General features: G+C 48.1%; 1 protein-coding gene across 8 annotated transcripts in view; it reads right to left on the reverse strand.

The window, feature by feature from the left end:
- SIPA1L3 (signal induced proliferation associated 1 like 3) overlaps positions 1-18722 on the reverse strand; it is a 236956-nt gene extending 218234 nt beyond the window's left edge. For 4 of the 8 annotated variants that reach the window (XM_030874387.3, XM_030874389.3, XM_060288390.2 and 1 more), the window contains exon 1: positions 18166-18721. The gene's annotated coding sequence lies outside the window, so the exon portion shown is untranslated. Of the gene's footprint in view, positions 1-4419; positions 4439-4650; positions 4706-18165 lie in introns of those variants that run through there. The other 4 variants (XM_030874393.2, XM_030874391.3, XM_060288391.2 and 1 more) reach the window with 4 other exon arrangements.
- Between the last annotated feature and the right edge of the window lie 3715 nt (positions 18723-22437).

Below are 22437 nucleotides of genomic sequence, written 5' to 3' on the forward strand. Positions count from 1 at the left end.
ATATTTAGTCAACTCCAAACATCTACATGGGAGACAAGAGCTAAGCAAGTATCTGGTCCAGACCAGCAAATGATCCTGGTCAGTTTTAGCCCCAAATGTGTCCACTTCTCCGATCCTTGTAGCCTCTGTAAGAAGCCCAGTGCCTCGCCCATTCCAGGTACTTACTAAACGGTTGATAAACGAATGCACGCTGCCTCAGTGTACCCATCATGTCTTTGGCTGTCTGAACACACCACTCCTAGATGCCTACCCAGCATGTCCTTTCTCCCCGCTGCTTCCTTAACTGCCCCTCTGTCAGGGGTGGTAATAAGCACAGCTTAAAACTTGCATTTCCGAGACCTCCTTTCGGCAAGGGGTGGTCTTGTCACAAAGTTCTAGCCAAAGAGACGGAAGCAAAAGTCTGCTAAGGATTTCAGGGAAGGCTTTGGTTTCCTGACAGAGGTGCTATCTCTTTTCCTCAGAACTTTGCTTCTTTCTGCCTGTAGTAGGATGTGGGGCTGGAGATGGGCGCCGCCTTCTTATCCCTACTAGGCTAAGGGCAGCAATGCAGATAAACAGGAGCCTGGGGCACTGGAGATGCTAAACTGCAGCACCACCTGGTCCTGATGACCTCTGCACTTCTCCTTATGTGAGAAAACAAAGGCTGTGCTGGTCTCCAAAGAGGGGCCCCAATAGGCCCCACCTTCCAGAATTCAAGTCTTGCGTCTTCCTTCCCACGCTGAATCTGGGCTGATGCTGGACCTACACCATAAGAAGGTATAGGAAGCCCTGGGCTGCCACGTTCTAAATCCAGCTACTGGCTGGCGAGACCATGTGGAAGGAGAGGTTCTGAGACTAGAGAGAGGGGTCCAGCCATCTCCAAGGTGCCATGTGAGTAAAACCATCTTGAGCATATTCCAGCCCATCCATCTTCTGACTCTAGCCACACGAGAGACCCCAATCAAAACCAGCAGAAGAGGGACTTCCCCAGTGGTCCAGTGGCTAAGACTCCGCACTCCCAAAGCAGGGGGTCCAGGTTCGATCACCTGGTCGGGGAACTGGATCCCGCATGCATGCCGCAACTAAGAGAGTCCGCATGCCGCAAGTGAAAAGCCTGCACGCCTCAACTAAAGATCCCACATGCCACAACTGAGACCCAGGGCAGCCAAATAAATAAATAAACACTGAAAAAAAAAAAAAAAACCCAGCAGAAGACCCATCGAGCCTCAGTCAATCAGAGATTCATGAGAAATAATAAACTGCTGTCATTTTAAGGCATTAAGTTTGGGGTCGCTTGTTATACAGCAGCAGAGAACTGAAACAGACCTCTAAGTGGGTACGCCACTGCACAAGTTCCAGGAAGCCAAATATATTTCTTAACTGAAGTACCACCTAAAAAAGAAACTTGCCAATAGATCACAAACTCCTCTCGTGCGTTTTGATTTCCAACAAAGATTGTTAATAGGAAAAAACTTGAAGTTTTCTCTCTCTTATTTGGCAATAAGTACTCATTAAGCACAACTAATCTATATTAAGCATGAGGAATCTATTAATCACTTTTGTAATTAAAAAGCATTTAAAGTTGATGGTTCAGGGACTTCCCTGGTGGCGCAGTGGATAAGACTCCGCACTCCCAACGCAGGGGGTCCGGGTTCGATCCCTGGTCAGGGAACTAGATCCCACATGCATGCCGTGACTAAGAGTTCACGTGCCACAACTAAGGAGCCCGCATGCCGCAACTAAGGAGCCCACGTGCTGCAAATAAGGAGCTGGCAAGCCACAACTAAGGAGCCCTGGAGCTGCAACTAAGTAGCCCACGTGCTACAACTAAGGAGCTGGCGAGCCGCAACTAAGGAGCCCGCCTGCCACAAATAAGACCCCATGCAACCAAATAGATAAAATAAAATAATAAAGTACGTGGTTCAACATTGTGCTGGACCTGGTGAGAACCCTCAGAAAATACATCTCCTATCTGGGCAAGAGGCCTCATTATACTAACGCTACTTCCTATTCATTCTCAAAGGCTTAGAGCTTAACAAAGTGGCTAAGCAGGCTGGATGTCTGCAATCTAATTTTTAAAAGCTATCAATAAAAATAATAATTTGGAGGGAAAAAAACAACTAGAAACAAAGGGAATGCACATTAGTAACAGCCAGGTCAAAGAAATTATAGTACACCCACACCTCCATGTGTTACACAGCCCTTAAAAAGAGCAAATTCGAGTATTACCCTGAGAACCTGGAGGCATTTCCACACAGTACTGCCATGTAAGAAAAGCAAAATGTGGGAAATTGACAGCAATATTATCCCTTATAGGATAATATTTCCCCCATAGGATTATATAACCATGGAAAATTATGTGGAAAGACACATACAGTACCTGATTGTTCCCATGGGTGAAGGATTGTGGGAGGATGCTTGACATGGGGGTGGGGTAGAGAGGAGCCCACAAAAAAGGGACTGGAAAAAATTTTAAAGGGCTTGAAACCAATTCATAAAAATAATTATTATCCCCATTTAGTGAGTGCTCAATGCACTAGACGCACTGCTAACTAGGTCACCCCATCTCACTTGTAACTTCTCATTTAAGGCGGGTACTATTAATTATTCCCGTTTTCCAGATAAGGAAACCGAGGTTTAGTGAAGATAAGTGCTATGCCTAGAGCTCGGGCAGTGCTGGGACTTGAACATTATGTGCAAGAGGGTCCCCGACACAACTCCAAAACCACTGCACTTGGAGCTCAAAGGACACAGTCAGATGTTGTAGGCGCTGCTCCTCTGACACTCTGCACATTCTTCTAGCAGCAGCAGGCACTGAGGTGTGCTGATGTGCGTGAAGGCAGCACACACCTCAGTCCCTCAGTACCTCATGCTGTTGGGAGAAACCCGAGAGGGCTGCTGAGCTCGCTCCGTGGAGCTTTGGGAAGCCCTGCCCAAGATATTTTTACAGAATCGATTGCTGACACCGGGAGGAAACAGATGAGGAGGTGTCAGCTATTACACAGACTCTTGGAGGTTCACCATTTAGTTAAAACCTGTTCAGCCCCAGAGCAAGAATTATTGCCTTTTAAAGCAGGGGAGACCGATAAACTCTGCCTGGACAGTTAATTCTTATTTCCAAGGCATTCCCTGACCCCCACTACTGCAGGAACACCCAAGAGGGCCTGATGATAAAGCCGGCTTTCCATATACACGGTGTGTGTGTGTGTGTGTGTGTGTGTGTGTGTGTGTGTGTGTGTGTGTGTGTGTGTGTGTGTGTGTGTGTGTGTGTGTGTGTGGTGTCTTTGATAAAGCCTTCCTCACCTGAACTAACCTGCACACATCCTCTGCACTCACTAGGGCCAAGGCCGTCTGTTCCATGCCACATGCACCCATGCCACTGCCAGGGCCCAGGCTGCACAGACGGGAGGGGCTGAGAGACGGGAAGTCAGAGGGCCGGACACTGCAGGGAGGCCAGAGGACCGCTGGGTGACCAAGGTGGGGTGTGTGTGCACACTACCGCCCCACCCTCAGTTGCAGATCTGAGGATGTGTTGACTTTCTCCTCAAAACCCAGATAGGAACAGCCACCTTTGCTCGGACACCATCATAAATTCACTCATAAAACAGTTTATCCCACACCTACCACATGTCAGGAACTGTTCTACAAGGAGAGACAGAAGTACCTGTGCTTTCCTGGAGCCTACAGTGGGGGAGGAGGGGATAATAAACATATCAAGTGGTCATGCCATGAAGAAAACTAAAGCAGAGTAAAGGGCCAGAGTGTGATGGAGAACGTGCTGTTTAACGAGAAGAGAGGCCTCACTGAGAAGGTGACATTTGAGCAGAGACCCGAAGCGGGTGGGAGCTTTGGGGATACCAAGGAAGTGTTCCAGGCAGAGGGAACAGCCAGGGCAAAGGCCCTCAGGCAGGAACAGCAGGAGGCCAGTGTAGCTGGAGTACAGCCAGCAGCAGTTGAGAAGTCAGAGACAAGGTCAGACAGGGAATTTGGGGGGCTGGGGGCGGGAATAGCTGACACTGTGCACCACTCTGTGCCCAGGCTGTGAGCATTTTACATAGGTGATTCATTGGAAAGGTGAGTGGGTACTGCTACTTCTCACTTCATCGGATGAGGAAACTGAGAGGGAAAGGAACTCTCCTGAGACCACACAGCTCATCTGTACCAGGCTGGGATGCCCCACTGGTACATAAGTCTGCATCCCCTAGGAGCTCAACATTCACGATGCCTTCTCCAGGGAGAAATGTCCCCCATTTCCTTCTCACTCCCTCAACGCTCCGTCCACCCTTTCTTCACAGTTAGCAGCAGACAGGTAAACATTTCATGGGAGAGGAGGGAAAAAGAAAACCAAAAAACCACGGGTCTCATTCCCGAAAGGAGAAAACACACTATTAACTTCCTCTCCTCTACAAGTCACTACCAAACTCAACAAACACCACTCACCTGAAAGATGTCCCGAGCACAGCCTGGATCACAAAGTAGGCAGGTGACTATGAGGGGAGCTCCAGGCTCTCGGCTCCAGTCCCGTCCAGGCCAAGGCCACCTGCCTGCGCTCAGCAGGCCGTCCCGCCCTCGCCCTCCCCGTAGGGTGGGTGGTGCCTCCCCCAAGCCCGCTCTGGGTGTCTGGAATGCGGAAGCGGGAACCTGCCGTGCCGGCTTCTAACAGCGACTTACTCAACAGCCGCGAGAACAACACGCCAGCCACCGGAGTTCCCCGAGAGATGGCTGGTCTCTGCGAACAGGCGAGCTCCCAAAGCGGGCTGTTTTGCCAAGGGTCCCTGTGCGGGCGGGAAATAAAAGGACTCCTTACTCATCAGGCACGTGGTCTGAGGAGCCTGAATGGGCTTAAGTGAAAGCTCAAGGTAACAAAGGCGGCTGGTCGGTTACCTTGGATCCAGGAACGGGCCACCTGTTCGCTGACGGAGCCGGGGCTGGATCGGCGCCCACGGCATCCCCTGCCCTGGGCTTGCCCGCTTCATTCACAGCCGCACAAACCAAAGATGGGCTCCTTTCCCCGTGCAGATGGGGGAGCTAGCTCGCAGGGGCAGCGTCGCTTAAGGATTAAGCACTGCTGTTGGACTCCTCCAGCCAGCTTGGGAAGCACAACGGAACGGTTCTACCTAAAATAACAGCCCCCAGAACCCCAACCCCCTCCCCGCACCCTGCCACCCACGCTCACTCTGCACAAACACTGTTCTGAGCACCTCACGTGAATTACCTCCCCCAACCCTCACAGCCACCCTCTAAGTCAGCACTATTAGCATTCCTATTTTACATAAGAGAAAGTTCAAGAACAGAGAAGTCACAGGCTAAAGGTCACCCAGCAAGAAAGTGGTGGGGCAGAGGGTTAAGCCAAGCAGAGCAACTCTGGGTTTCCAGTTGTTAACCGCTGCACTACATCTCCTCTCAAGAGGAAAGACAGGTCCCCCCAACTGGGCCTCAGTTTCCTCATCCGTAAAATGGGGTGAGCATGGGGTATCAGTGAGAGCTTAGAGTGAGCGCTTAGCCCTAACGCACAAAAATGCTCAATAAATACCAGCTGCAGTTATCACATGCTGCCCTCAGATTCAATCAGGTTCGGCTTTTATCTTCAAAACGGGGTAATTATAGTCACGGAGTTTAAATTCTGGGCAGCTGAAGGGAATGAAAAAAAAAACAAAAAACCGACCCTTACTGCCCTTCCTTTCGTCCACAGAAAAAATATACAAAACATCTACTCTGAGTCCTGCACTAGGACACAGTGATAAACAAAAACCACATAAACCCTGCCCTCAGGGGGCTAACAATTCCCTGTGAGTAAACTGGCACAAAATATTGAAAGAACAACAGATACAGCACGTGTACTGAGTGGTCACTGTGGGCCCGGCGCTGCAGTGCTCTAAATGCTTCACGTGCCTGAATGCACTGAACTCTCTCAACAACCTAGGAGGACAGTACCATTACCACCTTAAAGATATGGAAACTGAGGCACTGCAAGGCTAGTGGCTTGCCCAAGGTCACATGGGAGCCTGAGATGGAACCAGGACTTACGCCCAAGTAGTCTGGCTCCACAACCTGCGCTTCATTCCTCAGTCCCTCGGCAGTCCTACAGGGCAACGGCTTTACACTGGGTCCATAAGCAGTAGCAACAGGCACCCACAGGAAATGTCAGTCTGCAAAATGAATGGTCACTTTCACGTGTTGTTGGGAGGAGAGGGTGGGATTATTAAATTATAACTGTTCAATTAATGTCACATTTAATATGTTAATAGCAGGGGCCACATTCTTTTTTAATTCCAAGAAAAAAATTTTTTTTGCCATTTTTAAAATTTTTATTTCACTTTTTTATACAGCAGGTTCTTATTAGTTATCTATTTTATACATATTAGTATATATATGTCAATCTCAATCTCCCAATTCATCCCACCACCACCACCACCCCTGCCACTTTTCCCCCTTAGTATCCATACGTTTGTTCTCTACATCTGTGTCTCTATTTCTGCCTTGCAAACTGGTTCATCTGTACCATTTTTCTAGATTCCACATATATGCGTTAATATACAATATTTGTTTTTCTCTTTCTGACTTCACTTTGTATGAGAGTCTCTAGGCCCATCCATGTCTCTACAAATGACCCAATTTCGTTCCTTTTTATGGCTGACTAATATTCCATTGTATATATGTACCACATCTTCTTTATCCATTTGTCTGTCGATGGGCATTTAGGTTGCTTCCATGACCTGGCTATTGTAAACAGTGCTGCAATGAACATTGAGGTAGATGTGTCTTTTTGAATTATGGTTTTCTCTGGGTATATGCCCAGAGGGGCCACATTCTTTTTTTTTTTTTTTTTTTGTGGTACGCAGACCTCTCACTGTCGTGGCCTCTCCCGTTGGGGAGCACAGGCTCCGGACGCACAGGCTCAGACGCCATGGCTCACGGGCCCAGCCGCTCCACGGCATGTGGGATCTTCCTGGACCGGGGCACAAACCCGTGTCCCTTGCATCGGCAGGCGGACTCTCAACCACTGCGCCACCAGGGAAGCCCTATATACACATTCTTGAAGGTAGAAATGATTAGAGAACAAAAAGCTATGTCCTGAATCAGGTAATTACAAAATGAAGTTGGTAAGGACAATGGCACAAAAACATATAGGTACTATGCAGCCACTTTGTTTCCCTAACTTCTGTAGCAGATCCAATTGTTTGCCTACCCAATATCCATACCCCTCTCCCAGTCTTTTCCTAAATAGTACTCCAATTTTATTCCTGTAGCAGCACTCTTCCCGGCAGTCCTGTGCTTCAGGTGAGGATGGTTTTAGCCCCAGCGGGGACAGTAAATCCTGATTGGCCCTCGCCTGTGATTTGCCCAAGCATGGTCATGTGTCACAATGCTCGCCAATGAGATATGAGGGGAATCTGGGAGGCGGGGCGTCTTTGAAAGGTTTCCATGCTCCTAAGAGAGACACAGTGAGAGATGCCCTCTTTCTGCTGCTGGATATAGCCTTGTCAGGGTGTGATGACCGGAGCTGTGACAGTCATCCTGTGGCCACGAGGACATCCTGAGGACACAGAAGACACGCCAAGGATGGTAGAGAGGGCTGGGCTTCTTACAGGCATTGTGGAACTGCTTAATTATTCTACCCTGGTGCTGCCTATCTATGGGCTTGTTACAGATCGTAAACTCCTGATTTCAGGCCAGTTTCACTTGGGCTTCCTAATTATAGTAGATCAGTTCTCAAAATGTGCTCCCAGGCCCAGGAGCACCAGTATCACCGGGGGACTTGTTAGAAATGCAAATTCTCAAGCCAGACCTACTGAATCAGAGACACTGGGTGGGGCCCGGCAATGTGTTTTAACAAGCCCTCCAGGGGACTCCGGAGCCTGCTCAGGATTGAGTAGCACAAAGTGATAAAATGTTGAGAGTGTGGCCTCTGGAGTCAGGTTCCTGGGATCCAAATCCTGTCACCACCACTGTCTAGCTGTTGGGCAAGTTATTTAAATTTAGTTGCCTCATCTGCAAAAGGGGAGTAATAAACATACTTACAGCGTTGTTGGGAGGCTTAAATGAGTCACTTTGTGGGACGCGCCGAGCACAGTGCTTAGCATACAGCAGACACTGTATAAATGACCTATTTGCTGCTGCTGTTGTTACTATTAACTATCGTTTGCAACCAAAGGCATACCAACTGACACAACTTTCTCAATAACTCAATCAACCCTGCAACATGGCCCATCTCAGAGAAAAGACAAGGCTGCGCTAGATGCAAACCCGACACCTCTCTGCCCTCGTGCCCTCCCACTCTATCCTCCTCCACTCTGCTCTTAGCCACTGTCTCAGGGCCTTTGCACTGGCTGCTCCCTCTGCCCAGAAACCTCCACTGCTCACACTGCCTCACCTCCTTTGGGCATGAACTCAAGCCACCTCCCAGGGAGGCCATCCCTGGCCACCCTGTCTAAAATTTAAACACCCTCCACCCTAATACCTCACATCCCCTTTCTTAATTTTTTCTGCTTAGCATTTATTACCATCTAACACAGTATACATCTTATCTGTCTACTGTCTGAATTCCCCACTTGAATGAGAGCCCCGGAAGGGGAGAAGCCATGTTTGCCTTGTTCACTGCTATAAACCTAGTACCTAGAAGAGCATTCAGCTGGGTGAATACCTGTTGAATGAGTAAGTTTAAAAGTCAGGGACTTCCCTGCTGGTCCAGTGGTTAAGAATCCGCTTTCCAATGCAGGGGACACAGGTTCGATCCTTGGTCGGGGAACTAAGATCCCACATGCCACGGGGCAACTAAGCCCACACGCCGCAACTACTGAGCCCGGCTCTCTAGAGCCCATGCACCATAGCAAAGAGCCTGCACACCACGACAAAGACCCAGCGCAGCCAAAATAACATAAAAATAAATAAATAAATAAAAACTCAGAATTGGTGTCAGTGTTTGGGGTTTGCCACCCTCAGATCCAACATGTGCCAGGTCTATACTGGGAAACCCGGAAAAAGCAAGCTGCCTAAACTGGTGACAGTGATACTAATGTTCTCTCCATGCTGGACGCACCTCAGAGCCTGTGAAGGAAAAGTAAAGGCAGAACTGATGAAGGTGCTGGAGGCAGATGCTTGAGGGAGCCGGAGGGGCTGCAGGACTCCGCCTGCCTTCCTCCCCGCGTGGTATAAAGAGCTAAGCATCAGAACAAATGCCACCAGCCTCGGGCAGGATCAGTGCCGAGCTCCTGTTCACATCAACCATTGCTACCCATCTAGCAAGCAAACCTCGAGCAGAAACCCCCAAATGAGGGTGCCCTCTTTTCCTGCCACTTTCACACAAGGGTTTCTGCCCCGCACTGACTTGCTGTTCAGTTAGAGACCCCAAAAGAACAAATGCAACAGGAGTCTCTGCTTGATGTGAAGTGGGGCGGAGTGAACGTTTGTTGTCAAGGAGTTTTATCTGCTGTCTTGATGAGAAATATCATCAGGTCCGCAGCACCGGCACATGCTGCATCTTGCAGCTTTGTCTAAAGTCAAAAGTCAGAACTGAAAGGGGGCACTTTCCCTGCCTCCCGCTGCAGGGCTGGAGGCAAACCGAATGCTGGATTCTGGTTCCATGTGGGGCCCTGACAAAGACACATCAGAGGAAGGATCTGTGCACGGCTGTCCTGAGGGGAGGATGGGAGGAGGATCTGAGGCCTCCTGCTGGAACACGTCTTTGGAAAAAATGTGGGAGGCGCCCCACGGTCAGGTGCTGGAGGGAACCAGATCTCAGGGAAGAGGGACTTCTGCAAACTGACTCAGAGAACGAGCACCCCCGTGGTCAGTGCTCAGAGCAGCCGGGGAAGCGTGTAGCCTCTGCAGGCTCGCTGATGCCCTCGCTGTGGCCGGATGCTGCTTTACCAAAGGGGTTTCCAAAGCTCTGAGCCAAGTATTGACTCGTATGATGAAAAGAAAAAACAAAATTCCTTTTTATTATATAAGTGAACTGGGCAGAGGCAGGGAATTCCTCCATACTACACTCGAGCTTGAAACACACAAACGCTGAGTGAAATTTGTTATACTTGCTTCTAACTTTTCATGGTGAGATGTTTCAAGCACACAAAGGTGAAAAGAAGAGTATAATAAACCTCCTCCATCCAGCTTCAACAGAATCACCTCATGGCCAATCTTTCTTTATCTCTTCACTCGTCCATACACTTGGCCCCCTCCACTCCCTGCCCATCCATATTATTTTGAAGCAATCTCAGATGTCTTTAACAGTTCATAGGTATTTCAGAATATAAGTCTTGGCTTCCCTGGTGGCGAAGTGGTTAAGAATCCGCCTGCCAATGCAGGGGACACGGGCTCGAGCCCTGGTCTGGGAAGATCCCACATGCTGCAGCGCAACTAAGCCTGTGCACCACAACTACTGAGCCTGCACTCTAGAGCCCGCGAGCCACAACTACTGAGCCTGTGTGCCACAACTACCAAAGCCCGTGCACCTAGAGCTCGTGCTCCACAACAAGAGAAGCCACCGCAATGAGAAGCCCGCGCGCCACAACAAAGACGCAACACAGCCAAAAATAAAATAAGTAAACTTATAAAAAAAGAATATAAGTCTTAAAGATAAGGACTTTTTCTTAAGCAGAACCACAGTATCATTATCACACCTAAAAAATTAACAAGAATTCCTTAATAATGTCAAATATCCAGTGCGTTTTTGTTATTTAAAAGGGTGACTTCCCTGGTAGTCCAGGGGTTAAGACTCTGCGCTTCCAAGGCAGCGGGGTGCAGGTTCAATCCCTGGTCAGGGAACTAAGACCCCACATGTCACACAACACGGCCAAAAAAAATTAAAAATAAAAAAATAAAGAAAGGGGAAGTGCAGGTTCCAAAATCACAGAAAAACCCCACAACCAGAGTGATGGTCAAGCCTCCAGGCCCAAAGGGGCCTGAGACTTGCTGCGGGGCTACCTGGACCAGGAGATCAGAGACCACACGTGGAATAGAGAGGCTGCAACTAGTCAGTGTGGTCTTGCTTGACCACCCCATTCGGTTGTCTGTCGTCCACGGAGAGACCGCAGAATGAGCGTTTAAGAGCCTGGACTTGGCCTGGATTTGAATCCTGACTTTGACACTCACCAGCTTTGTGATTTGCACTTCTCAAGATCTGAGTTTCTTTACGTAGGAAATGTGAATAACAAGAGTACCTACACCATGGAGTAGTTTTGAGGATTAAGTGAGCTATTACATGAAAAGCACTCGGAGCAGTGCCTTGTACACAGTAAGAGCTCAATGAATGCTGGGTCGTATTAATAATTCAGCCAACAGACACTCAGTGAGCATCTTTTACATGCCAGGCACTGTCCAGCAGTAGGAGATAAGGGTGGTTACGAGGTTAAAGCTCTCATGAATTACCACCTGGAAACAGGGGCTGGCACGAGGTCAACCACCTGAGGACATGAACAGACTCAGAATCTCCAGCACCTGCCTTGTCTGAGTAGGAGAAACAAGCACTCCTTGCTCCTGAGATGGGGAGCCCTGAACCAAGAGAGTAATTAAAGGTCTAGAACAATGACTCCCATAGATGAAAGAGTCCCCTTCCTGCTATCCCCCAACCCAGCAATGCCTCTGGATCACAGCAAGGGCAAGATTCACACACTGGGTAAACTCTGCTATCGCTGAGCTCACAGGAAAAGGCCACACAGCTCCCACAGGAGGCAGACAAAAGAGAAGAGACGCTTCACACCCAAATAAGCTGCTTGCTCAGAATGGGCTTTCAGTAGGCTGCGTCCTTTTCTCGTTTCCTTCACTCACCCTGCCCACCGTCCTCAGTGCCCAAAGACCCTTCTCCTTCCCGGGAAGCAAAGACCTGTTCCCAGGAAACCTCGAGCTCATCGTAAGGAGGGGATCAGCCAGTCACTCAGGTCTAAACCAGCACTCCAGCACCAATATAAATAAAACTCGAGGATCGATGCTGACAAGCTCCGGGAATACATTTTGTGTGATGAGTCCTTCCTATGGTTTTTGTGGCTCAAAGCTCAGACCCCATCCCTCAAACCCTCAAACAAACACGAACACAACATATACAACAGAGACTGAAGAGATTTAAGAGTACGCACCTGAGTTCAAATTCTGCCTCCATCACTTCCTAACCGTGAGCAAGTGGCCTCTCGTTGCCAGACCTCAGCTTCTTCATCTGTAGAGCGGGGATGATTAGAGTCCCTGCCACCTCACAACACAGGTCACACACGCCAAGCACACTGCCAGGCCCAGAAGGTGCCTTTGATGATGACAGCTGTGAGTTTAGCGACCCCTGCCTATGATAAATATGCTTTTCATCATTCATCTGCCCTTATTCACCAAGATAAAACAGGGATGGCATCTTTGACCTATCACCTAGGGTATGAGTCTCATACCCTAGGTCCACACTGTCCAATACCTGTGGCTACTGAGCACTTGAGATGTGGCCAGTACAAATGGAGATGCTGAAGGTGTAAAATACACATTGTATTTTGAAGACTTAATGTGAAAAAAAAAGAATGTAAAGTATCTCAATAATTTTTATACTGACTACGTGTTGAAATGATGGGGTTTTTTTGTTTTTTTGGCCACGCCACACCGATCTTAGTTCCCTGACCAGGTATCGAACCCATGACCTCTGCACTGGAAGCACAGTCTTAACCACTGGACCACCAGGGAAGTCCAAAATGATACTATTTTGGATTAAATAAAATATAGTATTAAAATCAATTTCCTGTTTCTTTTTACTCTTTTAAATGTGATTCCCCATAAAATCTTAAATTATGTATATGGCTCACATTGGTGGCTCGCATTATATTTCTAATGGACAGTACTGGTGCAGACCCTTGAGAACCAGAGTCTTCTTATTTGACTTCATACCGTCAGTGTCTAGCATGGTGCCCGGCACATAGGCTGGGTAGAAAAAAATGTTTCACAGATGGCTGGATGAAAGATGCTCTCCATACTTTTCCTGGTCTTAAAAGCAACCACTGCCATCCTCACATCTAACCAGGCCTGCCCTTCATTCAAAATACTGCACAGCCCTTAAGGTCAAAGCTACACCAAATCAAAATGGACATAGTCATGGTGGCTGGAACAGGGTCCCAGAGCCCCTGCAGGGCCAGGCATCACCACCTTAATTACTGGACTGTATTTTAATACTTTAACAGTCCATAAGGCTGGTCTGGTGCTTAGAAATACTCTTTCCCTGGCTGGCCCAAGTCCTCTTGCAAAGCTCACCCAAATGGGACACCGCCTTGTTCATGCTCCTTCGACACCACACCTCATTTCTTGCTAACTTGCGTCTGGTGTGGCAGCCACGCAGTCAACCTTGTTTTATTTGAGGACAGGCTCTGCTCAAGGGCCTTCAGTTTTGAAACAACCAATTAAACATCCCAACAGAAACTGACCCCATCGTGTCTCACTGTCAGTGGAAACGATGCCACATCCCCAGACCACTCCTGCTGCCACATGAATGAGGTACTAAATATAGTCCACAGTGCTTTGCATGTCAAACGACATGGAAGGGAAATGCTGCATCTACTTCTTAAACTTGCCTCAGCCTGCTAAGGAGGGCCTGGGAAGAGGAGTTTGGCATATGGGGAAGAGCCTGGACCCTGGAGTCAGCTTCCTCGTCTGTAAAGTGAGTTATCTATCCCGGACTCTTGTGAGGATTAACTGAGGAAAAGTGTGAAATGCTTAGAAGAACACCAAGTACAGAGTAAAGTACTAGGAAATGTTAGCTGCTATTATCATCATCATAATTATTTTACAAAAATTAAAGTAGTGTGAACTCAAACAATGGGAATTCACTCTTCTCCAGCCACGATACTGTTTTTGTAGCAAACTCATTCTCACATCTGAGCCTTTGCACTTGCTGTTCCCTCTGCCTGGAAATGGTCTTTCCACCCAGCTCCTGGCACAGCTGGTGCCTCTTCTCACGTGACTCCCCTTCAGAAAGGCCTGGGAGGCCTTCCCGGGCCACACAAGCTAAAGTAACCATCCCTGGGACTTCCCTGGTGGTCCAGTGGTAAAGGATCTGCCTTCCAATGCAGGGGTCTCGGGTTCGATCCCTGGTCGGGGAACTAAGATCCCACATGCTGTGGGGCAACTAAGCCCGCGCACTGCAACTACTGAGCTCACGTGCCTCAACTAGGGAGTCTGTGTGCCGCAACGAAGAGCCCGCGTGCTGCAACGAAGACCGGATGCAGCCATAAAAATAAGTAAATAAAATATAAACATTAAAAAAATTTGAAGAGGAAAGCATACTTCATTAAAAAAAAAAATCCCTTCCCCACCACCAGTCTGCCCCAACCCCTCTCTCCATACCCCCCACCCTGTTATTTCCTCCATCTGAAATTAAAACCACCGGAAGTTTCCTTGTTTATTGTGTGTCCCCTCAGCTAGAATGTAAACCCTAGGAGAGCAAGGATCTTGTCTGTCTTGTTCACTATCCAGAGTTTATGCTTTTAGCCACTACACTACACTGACTATGTACCAGAATGCTTACTGGATGTGTGTTTGTGAATGTAAAAGAAATCCCAGAAAGAACTTAAATGTCCAGCAATAGGGAGACGGTGGTGTGGAGCATGGTCTGTCCACACTGAAGAATGCGTGTCTAGCTGTTAAAAAGAATGAGTCAGGGACTTCCCTGGCGGTCCAGTGGCTTAGACGCCACACTCCCAATGTAGGGGGCCCGGGTTCGATCCCTGGTTGGGGAACTAGATCCCACATGCTGCAACTAAGAGTTCTCATGTCGCAACTAAAAGATTCCGCACGCCGCAACTAAAGATCCCGCATGCTGCAACTAAGACCCGGTGCAGCCAAATAAATAAATAATATTTAAAAAAAAAAAAGAATGATTCAGATATGTAATGACTTGAAGAGATAGGCCCTATCAAATATTTTAAAAATCAAGTTACAAATATGTGTGTCTTGATCCCTCCTTTTTTGGGGAGTGGTGAGGGAGAAGGAAGAAAACAGTCAATATTTGCATACATACATCCATATAAGTATAGAAAGAGGTAAGTGAGAGCATCTACCCGAATTTCCAAGGGCAGAGAATCTACTTTGTTCTCTCAGACATCTCCAAAACCTGACACTGGATACTCAGTAAATACTCACTGTCTGAATAAATGGTTGTCTTCGGGGGATGGGATTTTGGAGTGGAGGGTGGCACCTATCGTCTTCTTTACGTATCTCTGTATTGACATGTTACTATGAGCATGTATATCTCAGCATAACTTTTGAAAAGCCAAATTCAACCAATTCACACATACACACACAAATTAAAGCCATGACCAGAGCAGTTCTAAGAAACAGCAGTGTCAGTCTTAAAGAAAGCACAAATGCACAAACTGGTCCAATAGCATCTGATTCTAACAGCTAAAAACAAACCCTTTACTTTAGAGGAAATGACTGTTCAATTCTTTTATTAAAACATACATTTAATTTAGATTTGGGGAATTAAACACATAACAAGGTTAAGCTGTTATCATAACCTGTGTCATTTTTTTACACCGAAGTTTGAAATATAACCGCAAAATACCTTTTACAGGGAAAAAAAGGCACCAATCACTGCACGTTCTAAATTCCATTTTTGATTTACCGCCTAACAACTGCAATGTCTGAAAAACAGGCTCATGTTTAACTCTGACCATTCCACACAGACTGCTAAAAAACCCACATGCTGTTGTCACTAACAATTAAGACCAAGATTTTTTTAAGCCATTGCTTTATTTCCTCAGATTTAAAAAAGCACTTAGGGGGAATTCCCTGGCAGTCCAGGTTAGGACTCGGTGCTTTCACTGCCCAGGCCCTGGTTCGATCCCTGGTTGGGGAACTATGATCCTGGCAAGCCCTGTGGTGCGGCCATAAATGATTAATTAATTAACTTAATAAATAAATAAATAATAAAAAAGCACTTAGGCAAATTTAGTGGTCAGCACAAATTTGAGACCACCGGTTCCCATCTCCAAGTGAAATTACAATGAAAGATCTGACAACAGACTCACCCTAAACGGAGAGCTAATGAATTTCCCTGCCCAGCCTCTTCCCTGGTATGTATGCTACCTCCCAAAATGCCCAGGATGGCCCTTCCCACAGAGGATATTCTAAGCCACTGACACGGTGTAACTTTTCAGAAAGAAATTTAGCAACTCAGCCGAGCTTTGCCAGGCTAAAACTGTAGAAATGGGCCCCCTGAAAGCCAGGGCTTTACTCCCGACTTGTGGCCATTGCAATCTGGCCAAGTCCATTGTGCCTTCTCGGCACCCTATGAATACAATGTTTCACATACATCAATCCTTGGTGACTTGAAAGAAACAACTCAACGTTGTTGGAAAAGTCCATATTCAGTGGCCAAGGGAGAATTTCAGTGCCCACAAGATGGGAGATCAAGAAGGGCCAATGAAATGGTTGCTATGAAATAAGACAGCTCCATCCTTCTTGCCAATCAATTAGACCCGGGAAGCCTGGGGGAGAAGAGCAACTCCCAAGTTTCTGGCTTGGCCCATTTGCCAAGATGGTGACTACTGGGTCTGAGAGGAAAAAGGAGTTTAGGTTGAACATTTTGAGTTCATGGTACCCAAGGGAACAGTCACCAGAGGACATCAAGGAGCACAGGCTCCACATCTGGAACTGGAGCTGAGGGTGCTAACAGGGCTTTGAGACAGAGTCAAGTGCTGGCAGCAGTGGTACAGTACATAAAGCCCTAGAGTGAATGTGTTGGCTTGCGGGGAGGAGTGTGTGAGAGCTGAGCAGGGGGCTGCTGAGAGCAAGTCAGTACCATTTCTTCTCAGGCCCTTATACTGCAGTATGTTCCACAATTTAACCTCTGGTGAATAAAAATTGGGGCGGTGGGGGGGGGGAGACATTAACCTTGTCCCTGCTCTGCCCTGTAAATACAAACATAAGCAGCAAAGACCTATCAAGAAAAACAAGACATGTTTGTTAAGTGCTTACTATGCACCTGGCCCTGTGCTGAACACTAAATATGAATTGTCTCCTAGGATCATCAAAACAACCCTAGCACAAATGTCCTATCACTACCATTTCACAGATGGGACATTGAGGCTGGGAGGGAACATGTGGGGTAGCTCAGAGCTGTCATGTCACATCCCACCATAGTCAGGCAGTCTCTGGGCCAGATGGAGAACATTGAAGAAGAACAATTATAATATATAAGAGCTGCTACTTAGTGAGAGATGGCTCTGGACTAGGAATACAATCTCAGCAAATCCTTACAACCCTCTGAGGCTGATATTGTTACCCCATTTTACATAGATGGAACCTGAGGCTGCAGGAGAAGTCAACCAGACCAGTTTTGAGTCTGGCCCACTGGAAGACCAACACTACAGCCAGAGCCCCACCCTCAGGGGGGTCTCTGAGAAACTGGGAAAACGCTGAATAAATGGTACCATTTATTAAATGCTGACTATGTGCCAGCTGCTGCTCTAAGCACTTCACAAATGGTATTCTCACTGCATCCTCAAAACGACTCTACGAGGTGGCTGCTATTAAAATCCCATTTTATAGACAGAGAAACGAAGGCACAGAGCAGTGAAGTCTGTCGCTCAAGGTCACACAGCTAGTAAATGGTAGAACCTAATGGTTGAACTTGGTTCTGCCTCCCAAACCAAAGCTCTTAACAAAATAATTTCAGTTAACAGCAGTCACCCTGCATTGAAGGCTAACTATGGACTCGGCTCACCTTCAACTTACCACATTCGGTGGATAATACCTTCACACCATTTCTCGGGAGCTAACAATAATGCAAACACGTAATAAGTGCCTTCTATGTGCCAAATGCTTTATTCACCAGATCTCAACATTTCAACAGAATTCCCAACAAAAGACAGACACTATTCTTCCCCGGTTAGACTGAAAGGGGAAACTGAGGTTCGGCGCGGTTTCCCTATATCGCACCTCCAGAGTGGCAGAGCCAGGACCCGAACTCACTGCTACCCGACTCCCATGCCACGCTCTTCGGAAACAGCGCCAGGTAGCTCGTCTGGAAAGTTGAAGCATGCGGGCAAGAGACCGGCCAGGTCCAGAGGGCTAGAGTCCCGCCGCCGCCGCCGCCGCCCCCAACAACCGGTCCCCACACCCGGCCGTCCGCCCAGTCGCCCGCCCGCGCTGACCCTCGGGGTCCGAGGGGACACCGATTCCCCACCACCCTTGCGCGAGGCCGACCCTGCACCCGGAGCCACATACCTGGGCGTCCCAGCTGCCCGCGCAGCGGGCCCCACGACCACGGTATCCAGATCCGCGCCGCTTGCTGGAGACGCCGCCAGCTCCTGTGGCCCGAGTGACTTCCAGGCTGCCCACTTCCAAGCCGCTTCGCGCGACGCCTCCTGGGAACTGTAGTTTCGCCCTAGGCGGCAGCAAGCTGAAAAAGGCCTGGTGCCCAGGTACTGCCGGGAGCTGTAGGCGCGGGGCCGCGCTGCCTTCTGGGAATTGTAGTCCACCTGTCGCCTCAGTGCCTCTGGAGTCTCCAGAGTACTTCCGCAGCCCCGAGGGGCGTGAGGGATAGAGGCGTGTCTTCTGCAGACTCCAGCCCGTTGACCGCGCTCCTCGCTCGGCGAGGGCGGTTTTTCCCTTTTTCCAAGCTCTGTCCGCCTCCTCCCTTCCTTCAGTGGACCCTCTTCCTCCCTCTCCGCAAAGCGCGCGCGAGATACTTACACCGAGGGCGCGAGCCTCGGGAGAGGCGGGAATAGCGGAGCAGCGCGCTAGACCCCCAACCGAGGGGAGCCGTGGAGAAGGGCGTCTATGCGCGCTCGCGCACGCGCGCTCGCCGGCCAACTCCGGCCTAAATTGCCGCGGGCCCCCACGGGGAGGACTTTTTTTTTTTTCTTTCGAACGCGCGCGCGCGCGGGGCCTCGCGCTGGGCTTTTTCCTGCCGGGCGCGCGCCAGTGCGCACGCGCGCTCACTCCCCTCGCCTCGGTCAGTCCACCGGGCGCGGGGCTGGGGAGCTAACCGTCCTGTTGGCAGTGTCTTCTCGCAGCATCCCCAAGGTCGCTCGTCAGGCCCTCCTATTCTAGGTCTGATCCTTCACGTAGCTTCTGAGAGCCGCCACACACGCCGTGCCCTCCCTAGTCGGGAATGCAGTCGTCGCAGGTAACAGGCGCGGCCCCGGTCTTGAAGAGGCGGACACGCCCTTCTTTCCTCCGGCGCGGAGAGCTGGGACGACCGAATGTGTTGGGATTCGTGTCTGGTCGCCTCTCCCCGTAGTAGGCGGCTCCGGAACTCTGCCTTCGACGGGAGTCTCATGACCATCACCCAGGGGGTTGCCCTGGAGGCCCGGTTACCTACCATTCATTCGTTTATAGCACATTCTTAGGGTAACCAGTGTTTGTTAAGTACTTACGGCCTGGAAAATTTTGTTCAAATTTAGTCCACCTGCTGGCATAATCAAGGATCCGACTCTTTTTTTCAAAAAATGAATGTTGCCACTCCTACTCCACTAGGGGTTACCGAGGGAACTGGCTAAAATTGCAAGGTTCTCTGGTCAAGAAAACCCAGTCAATACCCTTCGCACCTCATCTTCCTTCCAAGAAGATGCTCAGTAAGACTTGAGCTGGGAAGCATATATTTCTTCTTCCTGAGAGAGGGCAGAGGGTCATTCATTTGCTCATTCATTCAACAAAAATGTATTAAGCACCTACTTCATGCCAGGTTGGGTGATAATGAGGACACGGGAGAAATCAAGATAAATTGGGTTCCTACTCTCAAGGAGTGAAATCCACACCACCACCAGACGGTGATAATTTAAAGCAGTACTATCTAATAGAAATATAATGCAAGCCAAATATGCAATTTTAAAATTTACATTAAAAAGAAACAGGTGAAATTAATTTTAATAATTTATTTAAGCCAGTATACCTAAAATAAGTTATGCTTAATGAATAAAAGATTTACATTGCTTCAGTTTTAAAATTTAAGTTAATTAAAACTCTGAGGCATTAAAAAAGATATTCATTTGTGGCATGGGTTATAGCAAAAGGTTGGAAACTGCCCAATTTCCATTAATAGAAGTTTAAATAAATAAATGGTAGTTCAGCCACGCAGTGGAATACACTGCAGCTGACAGCTGTTGAAAAATGAGACAGAGCTGTATGTTTTAATATGAGTTAATCTTTAAGATTATTAAGTGAGGAAAGTGTATATAGCATACTACCATTTGTGTAAGAAAAATAATATTTTTTACATACATGCTTGTGTGTGTACAGAACACCTGAAGAAAGACACAACCAGGGTTACCTTTCTGAAGGGGAACAGGACAGGTGACTTTCTCTTCAGTATATGTTCCTTGGTATGTTTTGAGTATTTTTACCATGTCCATTTTTAAAAGTTGTTTCATTAATGGAGGATGATAGCTAAGTCATAGAATCATTGTATAAGAATTAAATGAAACAATGTATGTAAAATGCCTGGCAACCACTTTACAACCTTAATCAGTTCTGGATGCTATCACTACTCCCATGCTGGATAATTCTTCACTCAATAGAAACTAGCCCACCCTGGTAATATATGTGTGTCCTGGAAAATTGTTTCTTTCTGTAAAGTTAAGTGCATTCCAGTCCCAGCCCTAGCTGTGAACTCACTTATAAGGCCAGAGTAGCAGTCCCAGGCCTGGGGACAGACTTGGGCTCCTTAACAGTAATTCAAAAAAACAGAGTAAGCCAAGATTGCCCTCGGGCTTTACAGTCCCTCTGACTTTACAGTCAACTGATGCCAGCTGGGCTTTCTGCATCCTTGTCCCCAAACGTGAGAGCCACCTGCAAGGCTGTAGGATCCGTGCTGGGCTTTACCTCAAAGTGTGGAGCACACATCACTCTTCTTTTGGGTGGTCAGGTCTCCTTGTTATATGTACTCACAATACTTTGTTCTTTTCCTTCTTCAACAGGGGCCCAATAGTGTCACGGAGTGCAGTACCCCCTAGAGCCAATTCTCTGTATTACAAAGGCAGGGCTCATGGGATGCTGGCTTTCCATCCCACCACCACCGACACAGTACCTTGGAATGGACTGCAACTAAGAAAAAGGATGTGGCAGCAGCATCAATGCCCAATCATAGACCTGGTTTGTCTCTATAGTCAGCTACAGTCAGATACCATATCTCAGCCCCCAAATTCTGACTCCTCTCAGTTGGCTGCAGGACTTGAATTCTCCCTTTAGATCATCTTTGGGTTATCAAGATATTAAAAAGTCAAGACCATTGGGATTAAGGCATCTGGCGCTCTCTCTGGACTTGCTTTTAAGGACAGGTAAGGGGATTAGGGAATCATATGTGGGGCATTTTAGGAGAGGTTTCCTCTAAGGAAACTGGTATATGGGATGGGAGAGAGTGGCAGCAACAACAACAAACATAGGTATGGGGGTTGAAGGCCTTCCTTCTCACTTAACCTCCAAAGAATATGCCCCCAAAGGGTTCCAACCGCTTGCTTTTTATAGGCTGGTCAAGAGAAGTTGGACCCAGAGGAGATAATTAGGAAAAATGGAAACTGATGTCAATGACTGCAAATTTGTTGACTACAAATGACTACTCTCTCAGCAGCTCTGGGCCCCCAAGAAGGAGCTGTTTGGGTAAATCTGAGCTGTGGGGCCCTGGCCTGTTTCAGCTGGTCACAGTGGCTCCTGAAAGGTGGTCCAAAAGAGCAGCAAGTGCAGGGTTACAGGAGAATAGAATGGAAAAAGATATGGCAGGAGGGCAGCATGCAGCCTTGGGGAGAGTGGAAAGACATAGGGGATGCTAATGTCTGAAAGCCAGTCCCCAGTTCCCATTAGTGGGTTTGTGGGGAAGAGAGCTCACTTAGCATTAGCTGGGAGAACCTTTTACTTCTCTCAAATGATAAAAGAATCTTGAACTGTGAGTTGGATCTTAGTCTTGAAGCTGCCCTGTGTAGCTTTGAACACATCCCTCTTCCTCTCTGAATTCACATTCCTTATATGTACAATGGAGACGGTGGTATCTGCCTCTCAGAATTCTTTCAAGAACTAATGAAGTGATTGATGTGAAAGCTTTTTTTTTTTTTTTGGCCGCACCGTGAGGCATGCGGGATCTTAGTTCCCTGACCACAGATCCAACCCGCGCCCCCTACAGTGGAAGCGCAGAGTCTTAACCACTGGACCGCCAGGGAAGTCCCTGTGAAAGCTTTTTTTTGTGGGCACTAAACCACCCTACACATGAGATGATGGTAAGTTTTGCCTGTTGCTTACCCCCGCCGATCCAGCCATCAAGTCTCTGTGGCAACACAGGGCCTAGTCTTAGCCGTGCCAGAGGGTGGGTTCTGCTGACCTTGCCTCAGGAGGCCCAGGCCAAATGATCTGGAACTCCAACAGCTCTCCAAACCAGTGTTTCTCAGACTTTAAGACCAGCTGGAGAGCTTGTTAAAACTCAGATTTTGGGGCCCTACTCTCGGAGTTTCCGATTTAGTAGGTCTAGGGTGGGGCCTGATAATTTGCATTTCTAACAAGTTCCCAGGT

The sequence above is a fragment of the Globicephala melas genome, chromosome 19, assembly GCF_963455315.2.
Source record: "Globicephala melas chromosome 19, mGloMel1.2, whole genome shotgun sequence".
Classification (NCBI taxonomy): Eukaryota; Metazoa; Chordata; class Mammalia; order Artiodactyla; family Delphinidae; genus Globicephala; species Globicephala melas.